This window comes from Bubalus kerabau, chromosome 1, assembly GCF_029407905.1.
Source record: "Bubalus kerabau isolate K-KA32 ecotype Philippines breed swamp buffalo chromosome 1, PCC_UOA_SB_1v2, whole genome shotgun sequence".
Lineage (NCBI taxonomy): Eukaryota > Metazoa > Chordata > Mammalia > Artiodactyla > Bovidae > Bubalus > Bubalus kerabau.
This window is the reverse complement of record NC_073624.1, coordinates 49,499,601-49,524,234: the sequence shown is the minus strand read 5'-3', so window position 1 is coordinate 49,524,234 and position 24,634 is coordinate 49,499,601. Positions and strand designations below refer to the sequence as shown.

General features: G+C 41.6%; 2 long non-coding RNA genes across 4 annotated transcripts in view; one reads left to right on the top strand and one right to left on the bottom strand.

Annotated features, from left to right (window-relative positions):
* The window catches only part of LOC129647598 (uncharacterized), an 82,942-nt gene extending 66,557 nt beyond the window's left edge, over nucleotides 1-16,385 (top strand). Inside the window, exon 5 of one of the 2 annotated variants that reach the window (XR_008712381.1) lies at nucleotides 16,276-16,385. This is a non-coding gene — a long non-coding RNA (uncharacterized LOC129647598). Of the gene's footprint in view, nucleotides 1-1,483; nucleotides 2,069-16,275 lie in introns of those variants that run through there. The other variant, XR_008712379.1, reaches the window with a different exon arrangement.
* LOC129647623 (uncharacterized) lies at nucleotides 421-7,020 on the bottom strand. Of its 2 annotated transcripts, none has more exons than XR_008712395.1 (4): nucleotides 6,752-7,020; nucleotides 5,803-5,891; nucleotides 4,475-4,622; nucleotides 421-752 (listed from the first exon to the last, which is right to left on the bottom strand). It is a non-coding gene; the product is annotated as an uncharacterized LOC129647623 (long non-coding RNA). The 2 variants fall into 2 exon arrangements; XR_008712397.1 differs by lacking the exon at nucleotides 6,752-7,020 and adding an exon at nucleotides 6,468-6,741.
* Nucleotides 16,386-24,634: the final 8,249 nt, after the last annotated feature.

The following is a 24,634-nucleotide window of genomic DNA, read 5'->3' as shown; positions in this document are numbered from 1 at the left end:
CTCTGTGGAAAATCACAAGTTATAAAAGTGACTCTTCTAAGATGTACAATTAAGAGGATGTAAGATGTGCAATTTTCAGGTCTATAGTCTTGTTCTAAGTGTCTTTGAGCCAGTCATTTAATCTCTGGGCTTTTCTCACCTTCAAAATGGAAAAGGGACTTGTTCTTCCCAGGAGACCTTGGGTTAGCTAGGATGATAAGCAAAGGGCCCCCACACCGATGTGGAGGACTTGAAGTTTAATCCATGACTGGGTGGTATTGACAGTCTTTCAAAACACCATAAAGAAGTCACACAAGTTATTTAAGACATCTCTCTGCTGTTTCCTCAGATGCTGTCCTAGTCTGGGCACTTAATCTCATGTACCTTACTGGCATCTTGCTGTGGGCAGGGTTTCTGTGGTTGATCCATTTCATCTGCGCTGAAGATAGATGCTTTTGGCTCTGCTGGACCATCTTATTATAGCTAACATGAGAGACTTGTTGTCCAGCTCATGGATAAGCTCCATTATTTCAAGGTAATAAGAACAACTTATTACACTCCTCAACTACTTGTCCAGATGGACCAGTTGAAATAAATGCTTTTAACACTCATACTCAAGACTGAAGTGTATTTATTAGAGGAGTCACAAATAGCTAATTTCCCCTCATCTCCAATTCTTGGATCCAAGGCATGATATTCACATGCATTAGGATGTCTCTCCAGGTATGATTGCAGCTCTCATGTGACTGTAGTGAGTTTTCTCCAGACAGTGACTTGTGTAGAAAAAATAACAGAGTCAAGTCAGGTACACCTCATTTTGGAAACAAGTAATGTACACCTCATGAGTCCCATCCGTGACCATATTCAACCACCTGTCCTCTTCCTGCCTCTGTCGAATGCAGTGGGAACTTGCTTCTCAGGTGCCCATCTACCCCAAATCTATACACTCAGAGGTACTTCATTTATTTATTTTCTTTATTTTAAACTTCTTATTTTGAAAGAGTTTCACACTGACATAAAAATTGCAGGAAGAGTAAAAAGAAATGTTTTATAACCTCTACTCAGATTGCCCAACTGTCAGCAGGCTTTATTATTTTATACCTATGCCTATATCTCTATGTCTACTTTTGTATACCATTGGTTTTATCTTTCTGTATGTGTGTGTGTGTGTGTGTGTGTGTGTGTGTGTGTGTGTGTGTGTGTAGGCCTCTCTCTTTCCCTCTCCATTGTTCCTTTGCTCTCTCTCTCTCTCTGAATAATTTCATTTGAGAGCTTGATGCCTTTTTACCCCCAAATACTTCAGTGTGTGTTTTGTTAAAAACAAAATCATTCTTTGATACAACCAGAATACAATGAGGTTGTAAATGAGAAAGTGGTTTGTAAACTGTAATGAATAGAAAGATCTGAGGGGCATTTTAGGTGGTGACCAGGAGGGAGCCACCACCAAGTATTGCCTGGAGCTTTGCATCTCAGGGGAAAATTCCATTTCATTTTCCTTTTCCAGGTTCATCGCTCACCTTTCCCTTGTCTGTGATCCTGGAAGCTCTAGTTCTTCCAGGAAGAGTTCTCAGAATTTTGCCTTTGCTTCATCTCCTCCAACCCTGGGAGCTTGGCTGAATCAGCAAAATTTTCAACCTTGCTACTTGCACTCATGTCTGGGTTGTTAATATATATACCTGCCCTCTGTGCTTCTGGCCTCTGAGAGCCAGAGGGCATGAAAATATCAGCTTCTGTTCATGCAGAGAATTTCCTATTAACTCCAATGGTTCATTTTTTTAAAAATTCATTTCACAGAAACCTGATGAGATTTTTAGCTTTTCCAGCTTATCAACCTGATTCAAATATTTTAGTGGTTATTTTAGCTTTTCTCACCCTGTATATCCAGGATTGTTAAAAAAAATAAAATTTCCCTTGATTAAGAAGAAATCATTCTCATGGCAGAAAATTGGAAAGATCAGAAAAATATAAAGAGGAAAAAGAATTCCTTACATTTTAATTCCCTGAAGCATTTATTCTCAACCTTTGGGATATATGATTCCAGTTTGTCTGTTTTTCTTTTTTTCTTTTTCTACATTTCTAATAAACTATTCAGTATTTATAATTTTGAATGTTTTTTCCCCCCACAATTAGCTAATTATGCCTCGCCTTCAAAATCCCATTCAGTTCTCTGCCCATCATTGAAATTAACTGCTGATCCCAAGACTATGGAAGATAAACACCAACCTTACCCCCACATCAAATGGAGCAGGGACTTGCTTGCTATGTCGGTTGATTTGTAAATGACACAACAGAAGGCAGAATTCCAGGGAGTAGGCACTTAGAGATGAGATGTATTCTAAATAAGAGTCCCTGCAACTTTATTTACTAGTTTTGTGATGCTGGGGGAAAGTTTTCTCAAGGTACTGAGTCTCAGTTTATTTTATTATGAAATAGGGATAATGCTACCTATCTCTCAAAGTGGTTGTGGGGATGAACAGACACAAGGCATGTAGCTCTCTTAGCACATAGTATGCTGTTAGTGGTAGTTCAATAACCTTCCTTATCTGTTGAAGAAATCTGATTTTTTTCCTACCAGGGATCCATACCCTTTCTCCTTATGACTGTCCTGATACTCCTCTGGGAAAGCTCTCCTAGCTTAGTCTATGTGGTTCAGGTAGAGCTGACTTCACCCCTTGCCCCAGGGAAGGGTACGTAGCCCTTGTGAGCTTGGCTATTCACAGCATGGCTTCTTCCCTTTCAGCACAGCAGTTGGTTCACAATGGGTATTAAGAACTGAAGGTATGTGTCCTCCAGCCCCATCTCAAATTCATATGCTGGAGCTCTAACCTCCAATGTATTGGAATTTGTAGATGGGGACTTTGAGAGGTCATTAGGGTTAGATGAGGTCATGCTAATGGGATCCCCATAATAAGATTAGTGTCCTTATAATAAGAGAAACAGAAAGTGAAGCCCTCTCTCTTTGCCATATGAGGACACAATGAGACAGTGGCCATCTGCAAGTTAGGAAGAGGGCTCTTATGAGAACATGGCCATACCAGCATCTTGACCTTGAACTCCCAGCCTCCAGAATCATGAGAAGTAAGTGACTGTTGTTTAAGCTTCCCAATCTATGGTACTTTGTTACCGCAGTCTGAGTAGACCAAATCAGGGGGCATGTGACCCAGTCTGGGCATCAATAAGATGCAATTATAGAGTTTTGTTGGGACTCCTGGAAAGAAGAACCTTTCTTTCCTCTTGCCTTGAGGCTGAGATCATGCAAACATGAAGCTTGCAAGAGCTTCTGCCATTTATCCCCGCTCCTCCAACCAGTATGGAGAAGCGGTGGCTGAAAATGAAGCCAATACAATGGAAAGATGAGTTAAAGGACAGGGAGATTGATTTCTGTTGATACTGTCTGACTAACTGAATCCAGTCTTGCTTAAAGCTAGAATACCCAACTCTGCCTTTGAATGAGCCACCAACAGCTACCCCTCCATTCTTTCAAAGCAGAGTTGAGTTCTGTCATTTGCAGTCGAAAGAGATTTGACCAAGATATGCTTCTAGTCTCTGCTTTTCAAAAAGTGAAGGTCCTGCTACTGCTTTCCTCAGATCAAGTTTACTTGTGTATCAGGAGTGGTCCATTCAGAAGACTCCTAAGGTCAGATGGTTACTATTCACACGGGGCACCTTTCAGCCTGGATCTGAACGCACAGCTTCAGCAAATGGGGGACAAACATACAGAATGCTTGATAAACCACAGTGCAAGTTAACTTCTGATGGCTAGGGATAACAAAAGTTAAAGAAGATCAATGTGGAGTGTGACATCTTATTCTTAGTTATTCCTAATTAATACTGAAGCAATCCTTTTATTTATTGAATAGCACCCCCCCCCCCTTATTTTTATTCTGTCTTGCTCAAGAAATCCAGTGACTGGTGCACATCTCTTCTGTTTCATTTTAAAAACTTATCCTTTTATAATTAGAGCAGACATGCTCAGAAAAATAATGATAATGTAACTTTGCTTGTTCTGATAAAACCCTGTGATGATATGTATATTTCTAATCAGAACCATGTTTCAGAGTCATTCAGTCCCTTCTTATATGAGGTTGACTAGTTATGTAGAAGTTACTTTTCAGTTACAGTACTATTTATATGTTATTCTTATGAACTCATATCATCTTCCAAACTTTATTTTGTATCTTAATATATAACCGATACAATTTTATCAAAAAGGATTTTAAATCTAGATATGTAGTAGTTTAGGAATAAGACTATTTGAGGGTGGCTATAATTAATAGCATAAAACCTAAGTGATGGTTAAATAACACCCACCTTTACCCCATTAAGGAGTTTGTTGTTGTTACTGGTTCAGCTGCTGAAAAATGTTGTCAAAGACTATGCATTTTTCTGTCCTTCTGCTTCACTATCCTTAGTACATTGGCTTTTCCTAATCATAATTATATAATATAATTATAACAATATATAATTATAATACAATGATAATAATTGTTATTACCTAATAAATGCAAGATGATTGCTGCTGTGCCAGATACCACATCCATATCCAAGGAGAAAGAAGGAGAGAAGGAGCAGCTTCAGCGGTCTCTTTAATCAGAAAAGCAAAACCTTTCTGAAAAGTTCCTGGCACACTTTCCTTTTTACCCCTTGGGAAGAAACAGACGGGTAGCAAGGAAAAAAAGGCTAAGAGCAATCACAATTCATCAGTTGGAGATGGGCATGATTTTGCCCGGAATAAAGTCAGGTTCTGTTAGGAAGAAGAAAGAAGGATGGCTGGTAGGTAAGCAACTAACAGTATCTGCCACAGGTCTCTATTCCTGAATAAATAAGTTCCACTTCTATTGGATAAAATGCATATGTTATATGTATTCTTTTATCTTCTTGTATATAAATATACAAATAAATATTTAGAAATTAATTAGCACACAGGTGAAGCATTTAAAGTAGTGCCTACTAATAGGTAACATATAAAGATTTGGTATCTTTTTTGTCATTTAGGTATCTATAGGTTTATATGTATATTCAGACAGTTTCTAGAAGTATTCTCTACTGCCTTCAGTAATTACCAGCATCTCTTTAACTCCTGGGATACCAATGGGCAACAGGGAGAAATAAACCATGCTGTAAGCCAGCTGTCAGAGAAGGCGATGGCACCCCACTCCAGTACGCTTGCCTAGAAAATCCCATGGACGGAGGAGCCTGGTGGGCTGCAGTCCATGGGGTCGCTAAGAGTCGGACACGACTGAGCGACTTCACTTTCACTTTTCGCTTTCATGCATTGGAGAAGGAAATGGCAACCCACTCCAGTGTTCTTGCCTGGAGAATCCCAGGGACGGGAGAGCCTGGTGGCTGCCGTCTATGGGGTCACAGAGTCGGACACGACTGAAGCGACTTAGCAACAGTAGCAGCAGCAAGCCAGCTGCTTGTCCATCATTGATTGCCAGCAATGCCCTTTGTGTGGTGATAGACTGACTCTTCAGACACAGGTGTGGGCCTTTGCGGTGGGGGGGGCAGGGGGCTCTCTACTGTGTGTACTAGGATGTAATGCCTGTCTTCTGCTCATTTCCTATATTACAACTCTCATACTTTGGCTAAGAAAGTCTCCTCACTAGTGACCAACTCTCTGCTCCCAGCTCATGGCTACATTCTGCAGTATCCACTAACCCACAGGAGGCCCTCCCTCCTTGCCACAGCTGTGAGAGTATAGTCTTCTCTGCTGCTTCTTCCTTTTAGCCCTGGCATTTCTTCCCCGCTATCTTCTCCTTCTGCTCAAACAGGCATGGAACAAAGGGAAATCAGAAATATGCTGTATACCCAACAACTCACCAAAGGTTGAAGTGTCCCCAGCCTTTACTGGGGGTGCCCTCATCATCTTCCTTTCGTGTCTTGGAAGAAGGGGCCATCTTCTCTTTCCCCTGCGAGAAGAGAGGGACAAAACCATACTGACGCCTATGAGGACTCTGCTGGTATCTGGAATCTCATCCTTCCCCTAGCGATCTGCTGATACAGAGGAGAGGTTTGCAGGTTCAGCCTCCCCTAGACACCCTGAGGGAGGGTCTTCTCAGTTCTCTTTAGCATATGGGCTACTCAACACCACCTTGCCATTTGCTAATTCTAGGTCAACAGTAAAAATTGCATTTGAGATCCTGCTACTCTTGTTACTTTAACCTAATTAGAAATTATATAAGTTGATAAAATGTGCATGTAAAAGGAAATAGAGCAGCGTGCCCATAAAAATAAAGTTAAATTAATTGGAAAAATCGGAAAAGGCAAGTCATTTAAAAAATGCTGTTCCATCAGGTGTACATGAGGCAATAGTAAGTGGTTGGAAAATAGTAGTAAAAACGGAAAATTACTCTTCAGTCTGATTGCTTCACGTGGGTCTCTATACTCTCATTCCGTTTTAAAGGATTTGAAACTAAAAATTGAAACATAAAGGTGGTTTCTACAAGAAGACTGTGCGTGTGCTTGGTTATTCAGTTGTATCCTACCCTTTGTGAGTCCATGGATTGTAGCCCACCAGTCTCCTCTGTCCATGGGACTTTTTCAGGCAAGAATGCTAGAGTGGGTTGCCACTTCCCTCTCCAGGGGATCTTCCCCACCCAGGGATCAAACCCACATCTCCTGTGACTCTTGCATTGCAGGTGGATTCTTTCCCCACTGAGCCATTGGGGAAGCCACAAGAAGATTGTTGTGTTGTTGTTCAGTCACCAAGTCATATCCTGCTCTTTGAGACCCTGTTTGCTGCAGCATGCCAGGCCTCCCTGTCCCTCACCATCTCCCGGAGTTTGCCCAAGTTCGTGTGAATTGAATCGGTGATGCCATCCAACCATCTCATCCTCTGTCGCTCCCTTCTCCTTCTACCTTAAATCTTTCCCAGCATCAGGGTCTTTCCCAGTGAAGAAGACTGGGGGTATCCAATCTGCAGGATGATGTGGAAAAAAGATATGGGCCCTCTGGAAAAAGGCAAACACATGTTCATGAATATGTTTTAGGTGGAAACAAAATTTTTAAGATGTGCATCTTTCATTGTTAAAGATTTCTCTTCTTTAACCATCTTTTCAACTAGCTGGTTTTAATTGCTCTGGATTAGGGCTTTTGCAGCAGTTCCCCAGCTGCCTGTCTCCAGGAGCCCTTGCAGGCAATCTTCTAGCCTGTGAAGAATGTCAAGCAGCTTCCTACCTTTCTCAGAAAGGCCCCTCCACTCCTTTCCCAGACCATCATCCTTCTCTAGCAATTATCAAGTTTCCAGCCTCCTTCTGCATCTCAGGATTCTTGCATGTATTTCTATTGCTGGGTGAGGGTAGATAGAAAACCGTGGAGGTGAAGGGGGGTTAGGGAAAGACTTGAGAACCATTTGCCGTGGGTCCCTTATTGACTCTTTTATCCCCTTCTTTTCCTTCAGTAGTCTGGAGTAGTTTTCTTTTTTTTTTTTTTAAATCAGATACCTTGTTCCTCAAGGGTTAATATTCTGCCAAAAGTCCTCCCTGAGGGCTATATATAAGATTCAGTTTTTCACAGTGCTTGTATGTCTTTCTTGCCCAATATAAACCTTTTTTTATTAACTTTGTATGTCAAGGCTGTATATTGTCACCCTGCTTATTTAACTTATATGCAGAGTACATCATGAGAAACGCTGGGCTAGAGGAAGCACAAGCTGGAATCAAGATTGCAGGAGAAATATCAATAACCTCAGATATGCAGATGACACCACCCTTATGGCAGAAAGTGAAGAAGAACTAAAGAGCCTCTTGATGAAAGTGAAAGAGGAGAGTGAAAAAGTTGGCTTAAAGCTCAACATTCAGAAAACTAAGATCATGGCATCTGGTCCCATCACTTCATGGGAAATAGATGGGGAAACAGTGGCTGACTTTATTTTTCTGGGCTCCAAAATCACTGCAGATGGTGAATGCAGCCATGAAATTAAAAGACACTTACTCCTTGGAAGGAAAGCTTTGACCAACCTAGATAGCATATTAAAAAGCAGAGACATTACTTTGCCAACAAAGGTCCGTCTAGTCAAGGCTGTGGTTTTTCCAGTGATCATGTATGGATGTGAGAGTTGGACTGTGAAGAAAGCTGAGCGCCAAAGAATTGATGCTTTTGAACTGTGGTGTTGGAGAAGACTCTTGAGAGTCTCTTGGACTGCAAGAAGATGCAACCAATCCATCCTAAAGGAGATCAGTCCTGGGTGTTCATTGGAAGGACTGATGTTGAAGCTGAAACTCCAATACTTTGGCCACCTCATGGGAAGAGCTGACTCATTTGAAAAGACCCTGATGCTGGGAAAGATTGAAGGTGGGAGGAGAAGGGGACAACAGAGGATTAGATGGTTGGATGGCATCACCGACTCAATGGACATGGGTTTGGGTAGACTCTGGGAGTTGGTGATGGACAGGGAGGACTGACGTGCTGCGGTTCATAGGGTCACAAAGAGTCAGACACTACTGAGCAATTGAACTGAGCTGAATTAATTTTGGATGTCAGTTCAGTTCAGTCACTCAGTCGTGTCCAACTCTTTGCGACCCCATGAATCGCAGCACGCCAGGCTTCCCTGTCCATCACCAACTCCCAGAGTTCACTTAGACTCATGTCCATCAAGTCGGTGATGCCATCCAGCCATCTCATCCTCTGTCGTCCCCTTCTCCTCCTGCCCCCAATCCCTCCCAGCATCAGAGTCTTTTCCAATGAGTCAACTCTTCGCATGAGGTGGCCAAAGTATTGGAGTTTTAGCTTTAGCATCAGTCCTTCCAAAGAACACCCAGGACTGATCTCCTTTAGAATGGACTGGTTGGATCTCCTTGCAGTCCAAGAGACTCTCAAGAGTCTTCTCCAACACCACAGTTCAAAAGCATCAATTCTTTGGCACTCAGCTTTCTTCACAGTCCAACTTTCACATCTATACATGACCACTATTTTACCCAATTATGGCTTTGAAGTAATTAGATTTTAGCTACTAATCAGAGGGAACAGGAGACAGACAGTCCTGCTATATTTCTACCTACTTACCTAGATATCTAAATGTATGTAAGTGTGTGTATTTGTCTACCAATCTTCTAGAAAACATTGTGCCTGGCACACAGTAAATGCCTGATAATGGCACACTGATTGTTAATGATCATTGATAGTGTTAGTTGAGTGATAACAAATCATCATGTTAACAATAATAACAATCATTGTAACTAATGTTGATAACAGTGTTATCAACTGGTTGACATTTATTAACGTTCACACCTGATGTGTGTGTGTGTGTGTGTGTGTGTTAGTCACTCAGCCTTGTCCAGCTCTTTGTGACCCCATGGCTTGAGGAAAGAGTGATGTTTGTGTGTGTGTTCTCAGTTGCTCAGTTATATCTGACTCTTTGCCAGGCTCCTCTGTCCATGAGATTTCTGAGGCAAGAATACTGGATTAGTTTGCCATTTCCTTCTCTACAGGATCTTCCTAACCTGGGGTCAAACCCAGGTCTCCTGCATTGTAGGCAGATTCTTTATCATTTGAGCCATCAGAGAAGCCCTCATACCTGATACTTTTGTCCAATCTGCTACTGGGATTTTGTGGGTTTTGTCTTCTGGCTGGCTTCAGTTTCTGATGTCTTATTGCCTTTTACTCTTTTCCTATCCTAGTCTCTAACTCCAGTCATTCTCTGGTCTCTGTGAATTCCTATTTATTCTGATCTTGGATCCTCTGAGAAAGCTGTATTTCTCTGTTTTTCCCTGAATCTGGATAAAAAAAATAACAAACACAACTGCCGTGTCTGCCCCATTCCTCCATTGTTCTACCCTTTAGTAAGAAGCTTTTGAGACAAACTAAAGTTTCAAAACTTCAAAAAGAGAGAGAGAGAGAGAGAGAAAAAAAAAGACAACCCATACATCTGTGTCAAATATTAATGACAGGGTCCACCTGGAGAGGCTATTGGCCATGTTTGGATGTAGCGAGGGTATTTCTGACAGTAAAAAATTGAAGGCAGCTTTGCCCTATCACTCTGGCTTCTTCTTCAAGAGCTCAGGACACCCAGCTTCTGGTTCACAGAGGCTGTAAGCATTTTCTGTCTGCTTCTTTGCTGGACCCATTTTGCCTTTTCCAAACTGCTTCCTTGGTCAGAAGGTTTGTTGCTGTGGTGCAGTTGCTAAGTTGTGTCAGACTCTTTGAGACCCCATGGACTACATACAGCATGCCAGACTCCTCTGTCCTCTACCATCTCTCTGAGTTTGCTCTAATTCATGTCCACTGAGTCAGTAATGTTATTTAACCATATGCTCTGCCACCCTTTTCTCCTTTTGCCTTCAATCTTTCCCAGCATCACGGTCTTTTCCGATGAGTTGACTCTGCATCAGGTGACCAGAGCATTGCAGCTTCAGCTTCTGCATCAGCCTTCCAATAAATATTCAAGGTTGATTTCTTTTAGGATTGACTGGTTGATTTCCTTGCAGTACAAGGGACTCTCAAGAGTCTTTCCAGCAGCACAATTCAAAAGCATCAGTTCTTCAACTCTTAGCCTTCTTTATGGTCCAACTCTTACATCCATACATGACTACTGGAAAAACTGTAGCTTTGACTCTGTGGACTTTTGTCGACAAAGTGCTGTCTCTGCTTTTGAATATACTGTCTAAGGTTTGTCAGAGCTTTCCTTCCAAGGAGCAAGTGTCTTTTAATTTTCTGGCTGCAGTCACCATCTGCAGTAATTTTGGAGCCCAAGATAATAAAATCTGTCACTGCTTCCACTTTTTCTCCTTCTATTTGCCATGAAGTAATGGGACCGGATATCATAATCTTAGTTTTTTGAATGTTGAGTGTCAAGCCAGCTTCTTCGCTTTCCTCTTTCACACTCATCAAGAGGCTCTTTAGTTGCCCCTCACTTTCTGACATTAGAGTGGTTTACAGGCTTCAAAGAGCAGAGATGGTGTGTGTTTTAAATTTTGATGGCAACACTGCAGCCAGGACCAGCCTGAACTAGGGTGTGAGTAGTGATGGGCTCTCCCAATTCCCATGAGCACTAGGTGCCAGGTGTAAACTGAACACAGATGTGCCAGGTCATAAACCCCACATTATAAGGGATAAAAAGCAGTGAGAGTAGCACTTCTATCAGATGTGGTGCACGTGATCAACGGTTCCCGTTGCTTCACTGACTCTTGCTGTGGCCTCTGCCTGCTCTGCCAGCTTTCGCTCTCAACACTCCTTACACAAATACATCCCACCTCACTTCCTTGTCCACTGCATTACCCTCCAGAAACAATGAATTGCTTGCAAGTCCTACCACAAGCCTCACTGTGTCTTCCTTTTGCTTAGAAGACCTTCTTCTTTTCTGTCATGCCTTCTTGGCCTGAAACATCTACTTACACGTCAAGTCTCAATTTAAATATTTCTCTTCCCAGAAACTCCTCTCTCTTTCCAGAAATTCCTCTCTATTCCACAAAGACTGATGAGATGCCCACCTAGGTGTCCTGCTTTGCTCAAAGGCATTTTCACCACCGAGTATTTAATTGTCTTTCCACTTACTGGTCTCTCCCTCTTAATAATTTCTAAGAAATTAATGGCCATGTTTATTATGATATCTCCACTGCAAATCGTAGGCACCCCATAAAAATTCATGGAAGGCATGATGGTGAATGAATAAGAAGCTATAGCCTATGCTAGGCTGATTCTTGTCCCTCCAAATTAGACTCAACCTGGTGGTGTGCACGCATGCTCAGTCATGTCTGACTCTTGTGACTCCATGGACTGTAACCCGCCAGGCTCCCTCTGTCCCTGGAATTTTCCAGGCAAGAATACTAGATTGGGTAGCCATTCCCTTCTCCAGGGGATCTTCCCAACCCAGAGATGGAACCAGAGTCTCCAGCTTGGCAGGAAGATTCTTTACCACTGAGCCACCTGGGAAGCCCTCATCCCAGTGGGGCCAGAGCAATCTGCTGAGGAGGAGGACTGTCCAAATCAGTGCAATGGGTGCATGCTAAGTCGCTTTAGTTGTGTCCAACTCTTTGCGACCCTATGGGCTGTAGCCCGCCAGGCTCCTCTGTCCATGGGATTCTCCAGGTAAGAATACTGGAGTGGGTTGCTGTGCCCTCCCCCAGGGGATCTTCCCCACCCAGGGATTGAACCATCATCTCATGTCTCCTGCATTGGCAGGTGGGTTCTTTAATTCTGGCTCCACCTGGGAAGCCCAGTGCAGAGGGCACAGCAAAGCTGTTCACCCAGGAGAGGCTCCATCTGTGAGGCCAGCTTACCTGCTGGAGAAAGAGATCCCAAGTCAGAGAATCAGCCTCTTAGCCAGGGACAGGTGCCTGAAGTGAGCACAGGGAGAAGAGAGTGAGAGGAGCAGACCTTATCACTACAAGGGTATTAGGCTTTGAGACAGGAAATTTTAGAGAATTAAGAAATCTAATCAGCCTGGTGCACTAAGAAGGAAGCTGCAAACTCGCGGGTGTGGAAGAAAGCAGGAGTATCCTGAGGGAGATCCTAATTAAAGCACAGCCGATTACAATTCCTCTGAAAAAGAAAAATGAAAGGACTAAGAAACATCTGCTGTGGATTCATGAAGGACTGCTCAAGGATACAGAGTGTGAGAAAAAGAAATTCTTGACAGCCCTAAAGAGCACAGGGCATGTTTGTTTGTTCCCCATCAGGCAGAGCTGGTGGGGGAAGGGGCCCAGCAATGCAAAGATTTAGAATTGTTCTAGCCAGTGGGGCAGCATAAAAGGGACAGGGGACAAGACTTCCAGGGCAGCCTAGAATGGCTGAATAACCTCTCCAGCTCTCTTCACGTTGCCTGGCAACCAGTGAGAGGTGTCTGAGCCCTGCCCCTAGTGGGAAGGGCTATGCTTGACACCTGCTTCCCCAGGTCTCCAGGTGTTGGGCATCTGGTCATCCCCAAGGTGCCTCTCAGTATCTGGCACCCAGCCTCAGTCTGCCTGTGTACAAGTCCAGAATGTGTATTTCCCTTTGCAAGGTCATATTCATGATCACCTGTTACAAAGGGAGAGCAACAGGTGGGGTCCCTTCTCTTGAGTTCAGACTGACAGGTTGTCCAGCTGTGCCCAGACCCAAGTATCCATCATGGCAGGTGAAGAGATTACAGGGGACCCACAAACGTGTTGCCCTTCTTCCTGTGCATTCAGTGATCCCTGAGGGTTTGTTCCAGGCTTTATCCTTGCTATTTATATTGTTAAAGAGAAGTTTAGACCCAGCTAGAATAAGTGCTCAGCTATCCTAGATGTGACCTAGGAATTGCTGAGCTGGAAGAGAATTCAGAAGTCATACAGCCCAATCTCCCACAAATGTTGGAAAATAAAATGTGTTAATAAAAACCTAAGTAAGACTTAACAATTTTAGATAATAGCAGTGTAAGAATTTCCAGAGGGTGGACCAGGAAATAAGTACTAGTGATCTGTAGAGAAGGAAGTGTTGACCATGGCCTGAAGGAGCACAAAAAGGCCTTTCTTTGGGGTCTACAAGGCTTGGTCTAGATCCTGAAGGCAAGATTTTCAAAGGTCAGCATAAGCCAGGAGAGCCCTATGGAAAAGTGATAAATGGAACAGAAAAATTCTAAGACTGCTGGAGAAGACAGCTTCTCAAACACGTGCTACCCAGAGACATGGAAGGAGCTTACCTCCTTGATATAAACACATCTTCAAGGGTTCCAATAATCTGATGCTGTATAGCAAACCACCCCAAATTGTAGCAGCCCAAAACAACCACTTTTTTTAATTTTATAACTTGGTTGATCAGGAATTCAGACAGGGCTCAGTTGGATGATTCTTCTGTTCCACATTGCACCTAGAACCATGGTATTCAAGCGATGGCTGGGCTGGGCTGTAGGGTCCAATATAACTTGTTGACACTGTTTCGTTGTCAGGGGTGACTAGAAGACCAGTCTCAGGTCACTGTCCTTTTTCATGTAGTCTCAGCATCTGCCATTCCAAACATTCTCTCCTGCAGAATAGTCTGACTTCTCACATAGGTACTCAGGGCTACGAGACAGTGTTTCAAGAAACCCAAGCAGAAGCAGTAAGATTTCTTATGTCAAAGTTTCAGAAACACCCCCCCCCCCATCATTTCTGTCACATTCTATTAGTTAAGTAAATCCTAAGACCGGTGCAGATTCAAGCAGAGGGGTATTAAACCCCACCTCTCAAGCTTTCATTTCCACAGTCAGTATTTACAGAGCTCCTCTCCTGTGTCAAGGCTTGGCTAACTACTACTGGGGTTATGAAAGAGAATTATTCATATACCTAACCTGGAGAAGCTTATAGTCCAGTAATAGAGGCAGATGTGCATACTCATAATGTGCATATATTATGATAGTGACTAGAAAAGGAAGGAACAAAAAGAAAAAAGAGCATAGAGAAAAGCAGCTTGCTTCAGAGGTTAGCAAATTATGCCCTATGTGCCAAATCCAGCCTGCTACCTGTTTGTATAAGTAAAATCTTATTGGAACACAGCCACACTCAATTATTTAAATAGAGCTTACTTTTGCACATCAGTGGCCAAGTTGAGTAGTTACAGCAGAAACCATATGATCTACAAAACCTAAAATATTTACTTCCCAGTCTTTAACAGAAAAAGGTTGTTGATTTCTAAGCTATTTTAATGTGTGGCTGAATGCCAGGAACCATCAGTTCAAATCTGGGGCACCATTCAGGTTCTTTTTTTGAGTGTGTTTGGACAGAAATCCTTCATTTTCTACTTCATTTTCAATATATTTTAGTTTTCTCATATTGTATATGTTTTATATTATACATACATAATTTTATTTATTCAGAATTCTCTCTGAGCAAACTTTGTGGTAGATCTTTCCTGTGAAGAACTTAGATAGTGGAAAATTCAAGTATAAAAATAACTATAATACAGGACCAAAACAACAACAACAACAACAACAACAGGCAAGCATGTGGAAAATGAACAAGGTTGAGCTTAACCACATGCCAGTCTACGTATATTATTCATTTAAATACCATAATAGTCTTATGAGATAGCTATTAATAGACCATTTTATAAATATAGAAACAAAGGTTTAGAGAAATAAAATAATTTGCCTAACTGTGATTAATCAGTAGGTTATATAATTGAAATTCAATGAAAGATTTTCCATTCAATCTATTTACTGAAGTTTTATTTGTTTTCTATTGCTATATTTTTACTTCTTGAGTTTCTTTTTATTCTTTTTCAAATCTGGTGGTAATTTTTTGTAGTTATTGTATTAGTGAATCTCTTCCTTCTTTTATCTCTTTGAATATTTTTATTTATTTATTTATTTTTGGATTTTACAAATATATTTTGGATTTTGGATTTTTGATACACTTAAATTTTTACATAATTATAGAACAAGTTCAACTTCAAAAAGTCATCCCTAAAATTGAAAATAAAGTGAAATAAAAACCTAAATGTGTTATAATGTTAGAGGCATAATCGTACAGAAAACTACTCCAAGTGACTTTAAAATACATAATTTAACTCCATATCCCTAGTGAAACTCCACCCTAAAAACAGAAAGAATGTGAAAATAACTTTAATCTGTTTTCAGTAGTTTTATTACTGGTGGTTGGGTTACTATTGCTATTATTCTAAAACTGCTGTATGTGTCAGTTCAGTTCAGTTACTCAGTCATATCCGACTCTTTGCAACCCCATGGATTGTATAGCACACCAGGCTTCCCTGTCCATCACCAAATCCTGGAACTTGCTCAAACTCACATCCATCAAGTCGGTGATGCCATCCAATCATCTCATCCTCTTGTGCCCCTTTCTCCTCCTATCTTCATAGAATCAGGGTCTTTTCAAATGAGTCAGCTCTTCACAGCAGGTGGCCAAAGTATTGGAGTTTCAGCTTCAATATCAGTCCTTCCAATGAATATTCAGGACTGACTTCCTAAAGGATTGACTGGTTGGACCTCCTTGCAGTCCAAGGGACTCTTAAGAGTCTTTTCCAACATCACAGTTCAAAAGCATCAATTCTTTGGCACTCAGCTTTCTTTATAGTCCAACTCCCACATCCATACATGACTACTGGAAAAACCATAGCTCTGACTTAAACATACTTAAGTTGGAAGCCTCATCCCCTACCTGGCCTTGGCTCCAAAATGTCAGAATGTTGAGTAGAAAGTAACATACTGAATACTAGAAAAACAGCTTAACTTCTCTAAAACTGAGTTCTGTGTTTATAAAATAGTACTGTTATTACTATTATTGTCTTTGTTGTTGTTATTATCATATACGGTTCTTGACACGTGACTCTAACACTTGTACTGACTCTCACTGACATTTATTCCTCATGTAGTTACTAATTTTTTTTTTTTTTTACTACAAGCTCATTTTTAGTTGCAACTATTTTCCTTTGTGGAGCCCATATGTCTGACTTATGGAGATATCCAGTGAAGACAACTTCCTCCAGCTCAGGTGGTCAGGAAAGTTCATTGCTCCTTCTCCAAGGAAGGAACTAAAGATAATATGGAAAAAAGGAAGGAAGGGAATAAAGATAATATGGTTTACTTTTGTTTGTTTTTAATTTCTATGTTTCGATTTCATCTCCTTTTGCTTCATCTTGTGAATTGAGATCTTTCATTTTATAGTTTTCTTACTGTTAGTCTTAAAGTTAGCTATTTCTGTTCTTTTAGTAGCTAGATGTTTTAATATGTATGTTGTTGTTGTCATTTAGTCACTCAGTTGTGTATGACTCTTTGTGACCCCATGGACTGTAGCCCTCCACTCTCCTCCGTCCATGGGGATTTCCCAGGCAAGAATACTGGAGTGGGTTACCATGCCCTCCTTCAGAGGATCTTCCTGGCCCAGGGATCAAAGCCATGTCTCCTGCATTGCCAGGTGGGTTCTTTACCACTGAGCCACCAAGGAAGCCCTTTAAAATATATATTTAACTTAAAATAATCTAAGTGAAAGTGTTAGTTGCTCAGTTATGTCTTACTCTCTTCAACCCCAGACTGTAGCCTGCCAAGCTCCTCTGTCCAAGCAGGAAAGCTGGAGTGGGTTGCCATTCCATTCTCCAGGGGATCTTTCTGACTCAGGGATTGAACCTGGGTCTCCTGCATTGCAGGCAGATTCTAAACCATTTGAGCCACCAGGGAAGCCCAATTATCTTCCTGACCAATAAAAGGACCAATTAATATTTTCCTGATGAATAAATATAAGACTTCCTTGGTGGCTCAGACAGTAAAGAATCTGCCTGAAATGCAGGAGACCTGGGTTTAATCCCTGGGTTGGGAAGATCCCCTGGAGGAGGGCATGGCAACCCATTCCAGTATTCTTGCCTGGAGAATCCCTATGAACAGAGGAGCCTGGCAGACTGCAGTCCATGGGGTCACAAAAAGTCAGACATGACTGAGCAACTAAGCATAGCATAGACCAATAAAAGGATTAGAGAATGCTTTTATATGTCTTGTTATTCAGTTGCTAAATCATGTCCAACTCGGCGACCCCATGGACTGTAGCACACCAGGCTCTTCTGTCCTCCACTATCACCTGAGGTTTGCTCAAATTCATGTCCATTGAGTTGGTTGCTATCTGTCCATCTCTTCCTCTGCCTTCCCCTTCTTCTCTTGCCTTCAATCTTTCCCAGCATCAGGGTCCTTTCCATTGTGTCAGCTCTTCACATCAGGTGGCCGAAATATTGGAGTTTCAGCTTCAGCATCAGTCCTTCCAATGAATATTCAGGGTTTATTTCCTTTAAAACTGACTGGTTTGATCTCCTTGCAGTCCAAGGGACTCTCACGAGTCTTCTCCAGCACCACAATTCAAAAGCATAAATTTTTTGGTGCTCAGTCTTCTTTATGGACCAACTCTCACACCCATACATGACTACCAGAAAAACCATAGTTTTAACCGTACAGATCTTGGTCAGCAAAGTGATGTCTTTGCTTTTTAATACTGTCAAGGTTTGTTACAGCTTTCCTTCTAAGGAGCAAGAGCCTTTTAATTTCCTAGCTGCAGTCACCGTCCACATGGATTTTGGAACACAAGAAAAGAAAATCTGTCAATGTTTCCACTTTTTCTCTTTCTATTTGCCATGAAGTGATGGGACTAGATACCATGATCTTAGTTTTTGAATGTTGTGTTTCAAGTCAGCTTTTCATTCTCATCTTTCACCTCATCAAGAGGCTCTTTAGTTGCTGTTCACTTCTTACCCTCCAGTAATAAAAATTGATGCATTTTTTTAAGTTCCTTTTTGGCTTGACAAACAAGACTTCATTTTATTGCTGTGTACATTTCTAAATTATTTAGGTTCACCCACATTTACTTTTCCCACATTTACTTTCTTCCCTTACCATTCCTCCTTGTATGTAACTCCTTTTTTGAGGCTCACTTTTTTTCCTTTTTAAATACATACTTTATGAAAGTTTCTTAGTAGTAAATATTATTTTTTGTGTGTGCCTGAAAATGTCTTTATTTCTATTAAAAGATGGTTTCTCTGACTATATATATTCTAGATTGACAATGATTTTCTTTCACTACTTTTGATATTATTCAATCATCTTCTGGCTTTCATTTTTGTGAATGAGAAATCATGTTTTAGTCTGTAACCCTTTTGACAGTAACATGCATTTTTGTCTTCTGGGACTTATTAGATTTCCTAAAACTATAGAATTATGCCTTTCAGTGATTCTTAAAATTTTTCAGTAGCAATCTAAATATGACCTTTGTCTCTCTAGTCTTTCTCCTGTCTCCTGTGGACACCAACTGTTGGGTTAGATCTTTTGCTGTATCTTCTATGATTCCTTTTCATATTTCCTGTCTTTTTGTCTTTCTTGATTGCAATATTGGTGATTAATTAAACCTATATTCCAGTTCACCAAGACTCTTCATCTCTACCTAATCTACTATGTAATCTATTCATAGTGTCTAATTAGTATTATTTATTCAGTTATTAAAGTTCCCATTTTGAAATTCTTTTTCAAAATTTCCCCATCAATTTTGATAGTTATTTTTTTAGGAGGGGAAGAGATGATCTTTTGTCATACTTTTACTACCCTATTTTATTTCTTTAAATATGTTATGAGGTATCAGTCCCTGTTCCTCAATGGATATTAGAACCCTAGTCATAGCTCCTAAATTCCACATTTTATTCCAGTACCAATTTGGATATTTACTTCTACCCCTGCTGACTTCTTTGCTTTAAACTCTTTCTTTGTGGCATCTGAGAATCATCTCTAAAAGTGCAACATACTTTTAATTTTTGTTGTCCTTACTTTTGTCCAAGAATTCCATATGAGAAGCAATGAAGCATAGTATTTATGATCTCAGTCTCTCGCATGTGACTGCTGGGGCTGATGAGGCCCCACCACTCTGCTATGCAAACTTGGACAAGATATTTAAACCCTCTGTGCCTTAGACCTCCTCATAGACATAACAACTGTGCTTAAGAGTTTCTATAGGGAGTCAATGAGCCCATCTATATAAACTACTCAGAACAGTCCCTGGCAAATGATCTCCGTTAAGTGTTAGCTAGTATCCATAGGTAATATTTAGACTAGGAGAGAACCTTCCTGCTTCAGCTCAGGTTTTCCTAAACAGATCTAACTCCTTCCAAAGTCCATGTTCTTTCCATTACACCATGAAGTCTACCCCGGGATAGAAAAGGTGCTGCATAAGCCTGGCGAGATAAGAGAAACCTGCTCCCTAAGTGTGGGATATACAGTAGAAGCTTAGCTGTTAAATTATTAAGTAAAATGACACTTCATCTAATTAAGGAAATAAAAGCTAAAGCATGGGGCTGGGTAGATTTGGATGTCTTTTTGTAATGTACCCCTTACTTGAGTAATAAAAGTCTGTCACCACATTTGTGGCAGGATGGATCTATGGGTAGGTGTTAATTGGCCCATAAATTTAGGTTACAGGGAGGGCAGAACCTCAGCAGCTCAGCACATGTGTCCTTGTGTCCTTGGCAAAGACTTATACAGTGTCTCACACATCATAACAACTCACCAAGTACGTGCCAATCAAATTAAACACCATTTGAACATTGTCCTCTTTTCTGGGCACCAGGTGGATTTTTTTTTTTTTTTTTTCTATACTCAGATTCTTGCGATTAACTGGAAGGGCATAGACACAGTTAGACAAATTGTCTTGTGACATTCACCTGGAGGTGGAAAAGAACTCTGTTACTAAGTTGCCTCAATACTTAGCACACAGGAAATCTAAGCTAAGAAGTGGTAAACAACAAGCTATCTCTTGTCGAATGACACCAGGGAGGCATGGGGTAATGCTGTATTTTAGATTTTTAATTAATTACTCAGAAGAGGGATTGGGGAGTGCTCTAGGGACTTGCAGGTGTATTCTACCAGGAGGGAAGGCAAATGCCACAGAGAGGAACAGAACAAAAAGGGCTGGAGCTGTGCGTGGGACTTAACAGCAAGCCAGGGAGGGGAGGGAAGCAGCTGCCTTCTACCACCTGTGGTCAACACAGAACCCTTAATGGCTGAGCTACTCAGTAAAGTGGAGCCTTGTTTCTTTAAGATGTCTGGCTTACTGGTAGGTCCCAGCTCTTCTAACAGACCTCCACCCTGTTTCCATGGAACCTGCCTGCATCACTTAAAGCAGCAGAATCCAGTGTTTAAGGGTGAGTTCTCTGGAGTCAGGCAGACAGTCAAATTCCAGGAGAATTCCAGGAGAACTTTTTGGAGAAGTTACAGCCTCTCGGATGGTCTCCTCTATACAGGGGTGGTGATCAGGCCAGATTGAGGCTAAGTTGAGTGAGGAGCCTAGAGTGCAAAATTTAAGGAGGCACCCACTCTCTAGGTCTTGTCAGTGCAGGGAAGCCACCGGCTCAGCCCTGAGAATAATCTCCTTAAAATTTTAGCCTTTGATACCCAATCTTTCACCCTAGTCCCCTGGCCCTGATGATGATCATAGCTCTTTCTCATAGGGTTGATATGAGATAGAGATATAGGCCTGCCTGAGTCTAAATAAAGTGATGCACAGAAAGTAATTAGAGGGATGTTGGGTACATGGGGACAGTGAACATTCACATACTGAGCTCCCGTCTCCAATGTGCCAATCTCAACAGGCTGTGGAAAGGTAACTCAAGGAATTTGTTAAAAATTTCAAGCCTTTCGAAAGGGAAAAAAGCATCTTGCTAGAATGAATAGAGCCTTGTCTTTCCATGAGCAAAAATGAAAAGAGACTCACAGTGTGGGCCCTCTGGGTAGCTGACATTTGTAAACAATAATATACATTGTTGTGTATAGACATAGGGCATTTTATTATATATTCGTGTATAGTAGTAACTCAGGATGACAAACACAGATTGCTCCCGCTCAACAGCCATTTCCCTCTCTCTTCCTCCTTTTGGAAGAGACCACTTCTCACAACAGATGTTGAGAATGACAGGTGCTCACTACCTCAAACTCTCATGCAGCTATGGCAAGAGCATATGAACCTATTTTAAGAGTTTTCTTCTCCAATAAAGAGAGATACCTCAGTGTCACAGCTGGTAAGTGGCCCTGATCTACATTTGCTGAACACCCTGTCTGTTAATATCACAGCATCAATCTGTGGAAAATGGAGTTACAGAGTTGGAAGCTACCTTAAAAATTAAGCACCTGTCTCTAGAAAGCAAAATGGACCCAGAACTTGTTTTTCTTTATACTTTTGTGTTTGTTTTATTCTTCCCTTCATGTTTCTGAATTCTTCTTAGCAGAGAACTTTGTTCTATTGTAACTGATCAAGACAGAGAGGAGTTTTGATAGCTGTTGAGTGTCATGGCAATATCTACAGGAAATCAACCAGATCTGGAGACCCTAGGAGAGATAGAGGGGAAACCAGGATGCAAAGGGTTGGGTCAGCTGTGGGCCTGCCTCAGTCTGCTCCCTTTGAATGCGAGACTAGTGTTGTTTCTCCAGTCTGGCAGCTGGCAGCTGTGCTGTCAGAAAGCTTCAGAGGGCAGCCCTTGGCAACAACATTGAGCTAGCCCCAGGGAGTTTGTCTGCAGAAGCTCATGCTGGAAGCAATCGTGAGACACCTGCAGATTGACAACATGAGAGATGGTGAAAATTAACAGCACAGTGCCTTCATCTGAGGGTGCAAGAGGGACAATGAGAAAAAAATAATCAGCAAAGCCTGAACTGGGTGAAGTCGATTACAGAAGGTAATGTGGAAGAAGTGAGTCTGGAGCTGGGAATTCAGAAAATCAAGGGATGTATTTGAGTCAGGAAAGGACATTGGAGATCTTAACATTCAGAGTTTTCTAATTCACATTATATACAAGAGGTAAGCAAACCTCTTCTGTAAAAAAACCCAATAGCAAATATTTTTGACTTTGTGGGCCATCAGTCTCTGTTGAAACTACTGAACTCTGCCACTGCGGTATCAAAGTGGTCATAGACAATGAATAGTGAACAGGTGGAGCTGGATTCCAGTAGAACTTCATTAACAACAATAGGTGGTGGGCCGTGTTGGCTTGTGGACTGTGGTTTGCCAGCCCATGCTCTGGGGGCCCAGGAAGACAGAGTTATGACATCTCCTCTATGTCAGGAACTGTCTGCACTGTGGGAATACATAGAAGAAAAAGGGCACTGACCTTTTTTTTTTTTTTTCTAGGATTTTACAGTTTCTTCTCTCCTTTTTTGACTTCTCTTTTATCTCAGTCACCACCACCACCATTGGCCCTCTTAATGGTGCATCTTCTCTGGGCCAGACCTATTCTAGGAGCTCTTTTTCCCTCTCTCTCCCACCGGGACCTTTCATATATATATATATATATATATATATATATATATATATATATACACACATACATACATATATGTGGCTCAGTGGTAAAGAATCCACCTGCTATGCAGCAGGAGACATGGATTCGACCCTTGGGGTCAGGAAGATCCCCTGGAGAAGGAAGTGGTAACCCACTCCAGTATTCTAGCCTGGGAAATCCAGTGGACAGAGGAGCATGGCGGGCTACAGTCCATGGGGTTGCAAAGAGCTGGACATGACTGAGTGCACACACACACACACATTAGTTTTAAACTTCAAACAGTCCTGCAACATCAGTATTTTCATCTCCATTTTGATGACTAAGGAAATTAGAGATCCAACTTGCCCAAAACTCTGGAGCTCATAGTTGCCAGAGCTGGAATGTAAACCTAGATCTTTCTTATTTCAAAATATTTGCTTAATTCAAGAGCTGTTATGGATTCAGAGGGGAAATCCTGGAGACACAGTGCCTGGGAATAAATTCTGCCTGTGTGACTGTGGGCAAGTTATCTAACTTCCCTGTGACTCTTATGTTCATCTCTGTAAAACAGAGACAATAAAAGTACTTACTTCATTGGAGAGGTGATGATAAACTAATGTAAGTAGCTCTCTTAAGGACAATGCTAGGCATTTAATGAGGGTTACAGAAGTATTTTCTGTTGCTGTTTTTGCTAAAAGGGATACTAGATATATGAAGAGGAAAATTACAGTATCCTAGGTAGAATATGAGAAAGCTTCTTATGATCAGTATGATGCAATACTACTCAACTGCCAGCAGTTTTGCTCCCAGGGGACATTGGAAAAATGTCGGGATCCAATTTGAATTGTCATGCTTGGGGAAAGGGGACAAGTACCAGCATCTAGTGGACAGAGATCCAGGATGCTCCTAAACATTCTACAATGTACAGGGCAGCCTCCAACCCACCCCAACAATAAAGAATTACCTGGCCCTACATGTTAGTACTGTAGAAATATTTTGAATCATAAAGAACAGGTGGACCATGGAATTTGCTCTCACAAAGAATTGTTTAGGGACAAAGATAGAATCAGAATCCCTATCTATGGAGTCCACTTCCTGAGTTCTTTTTCTTCCCCCACATTGCCACAGGGGCAACTGGGGAGTGAGTAGTGGCAATCCACTTGGTGGTAACTTCACAGGCAAAAGCTTAGAAGCAGGGAAATTGTGGGTCTGGGACACAGCATCCTGATTTACTTGATTCAGACGGTCTCAGGGTGGGGGAGTCATGAGAAGCAAGTGATGGAGGTGGGAAGGGGCCCCTGTGAAGAGCTCAGAGTTGGTGGCAGAGGAAATAGGGATCCATGCTGGACATTTGAGCAGAGGAATGGTGCCTATCTGTTAGGACCAGGGAGGATCCATGCAGGAAAAGTCTGGAATCTGGTGGGTCAGGTGGCTGGTGGCTGAGCCCTGAGGCTCCAGATGAGATGGACAAGAAGAAGTGATTCTCAGGAACCTGGGGGAAGTGTCTCTGTGGAGCTTGTACAGAGCACATGCTCTGCCTTTAATCAGAGACAAATGGGTGCTAATGACCTCTGGCCATGCATGCAAACCCCACTCTGCACAGCCCCAAGTGATTTGATGCCTGCTAATGAGGTTTTCTGGAGGTCTGTTGAAGATCATTAAAAAACAGTTTTTCCAAACTCAATATTAGTTTTTAAGTAGTTAGCAAGGGTAAGCCCTTCCTGCTCAGTGTCAACCAAAGCGAGTGATGAGTTGCCATTTAGGAAGCAGAAGGGGGCAATGGTATGCCCTCAGGTCTCATGGATGGCAGGGGTGCCTCCAAATCAATTCTATCCCACTTATTTCCATTTGAGTCACAAAATGTTTTTTGAATACTCTCTCATTACTAGAACTGTGCTAATCATTAAGGAATTAATAATGATGATAGTAATAACAATAATAATTATAAAAATAGAAATTTATTAAGCATCTACTATAGATTAGGAACTGT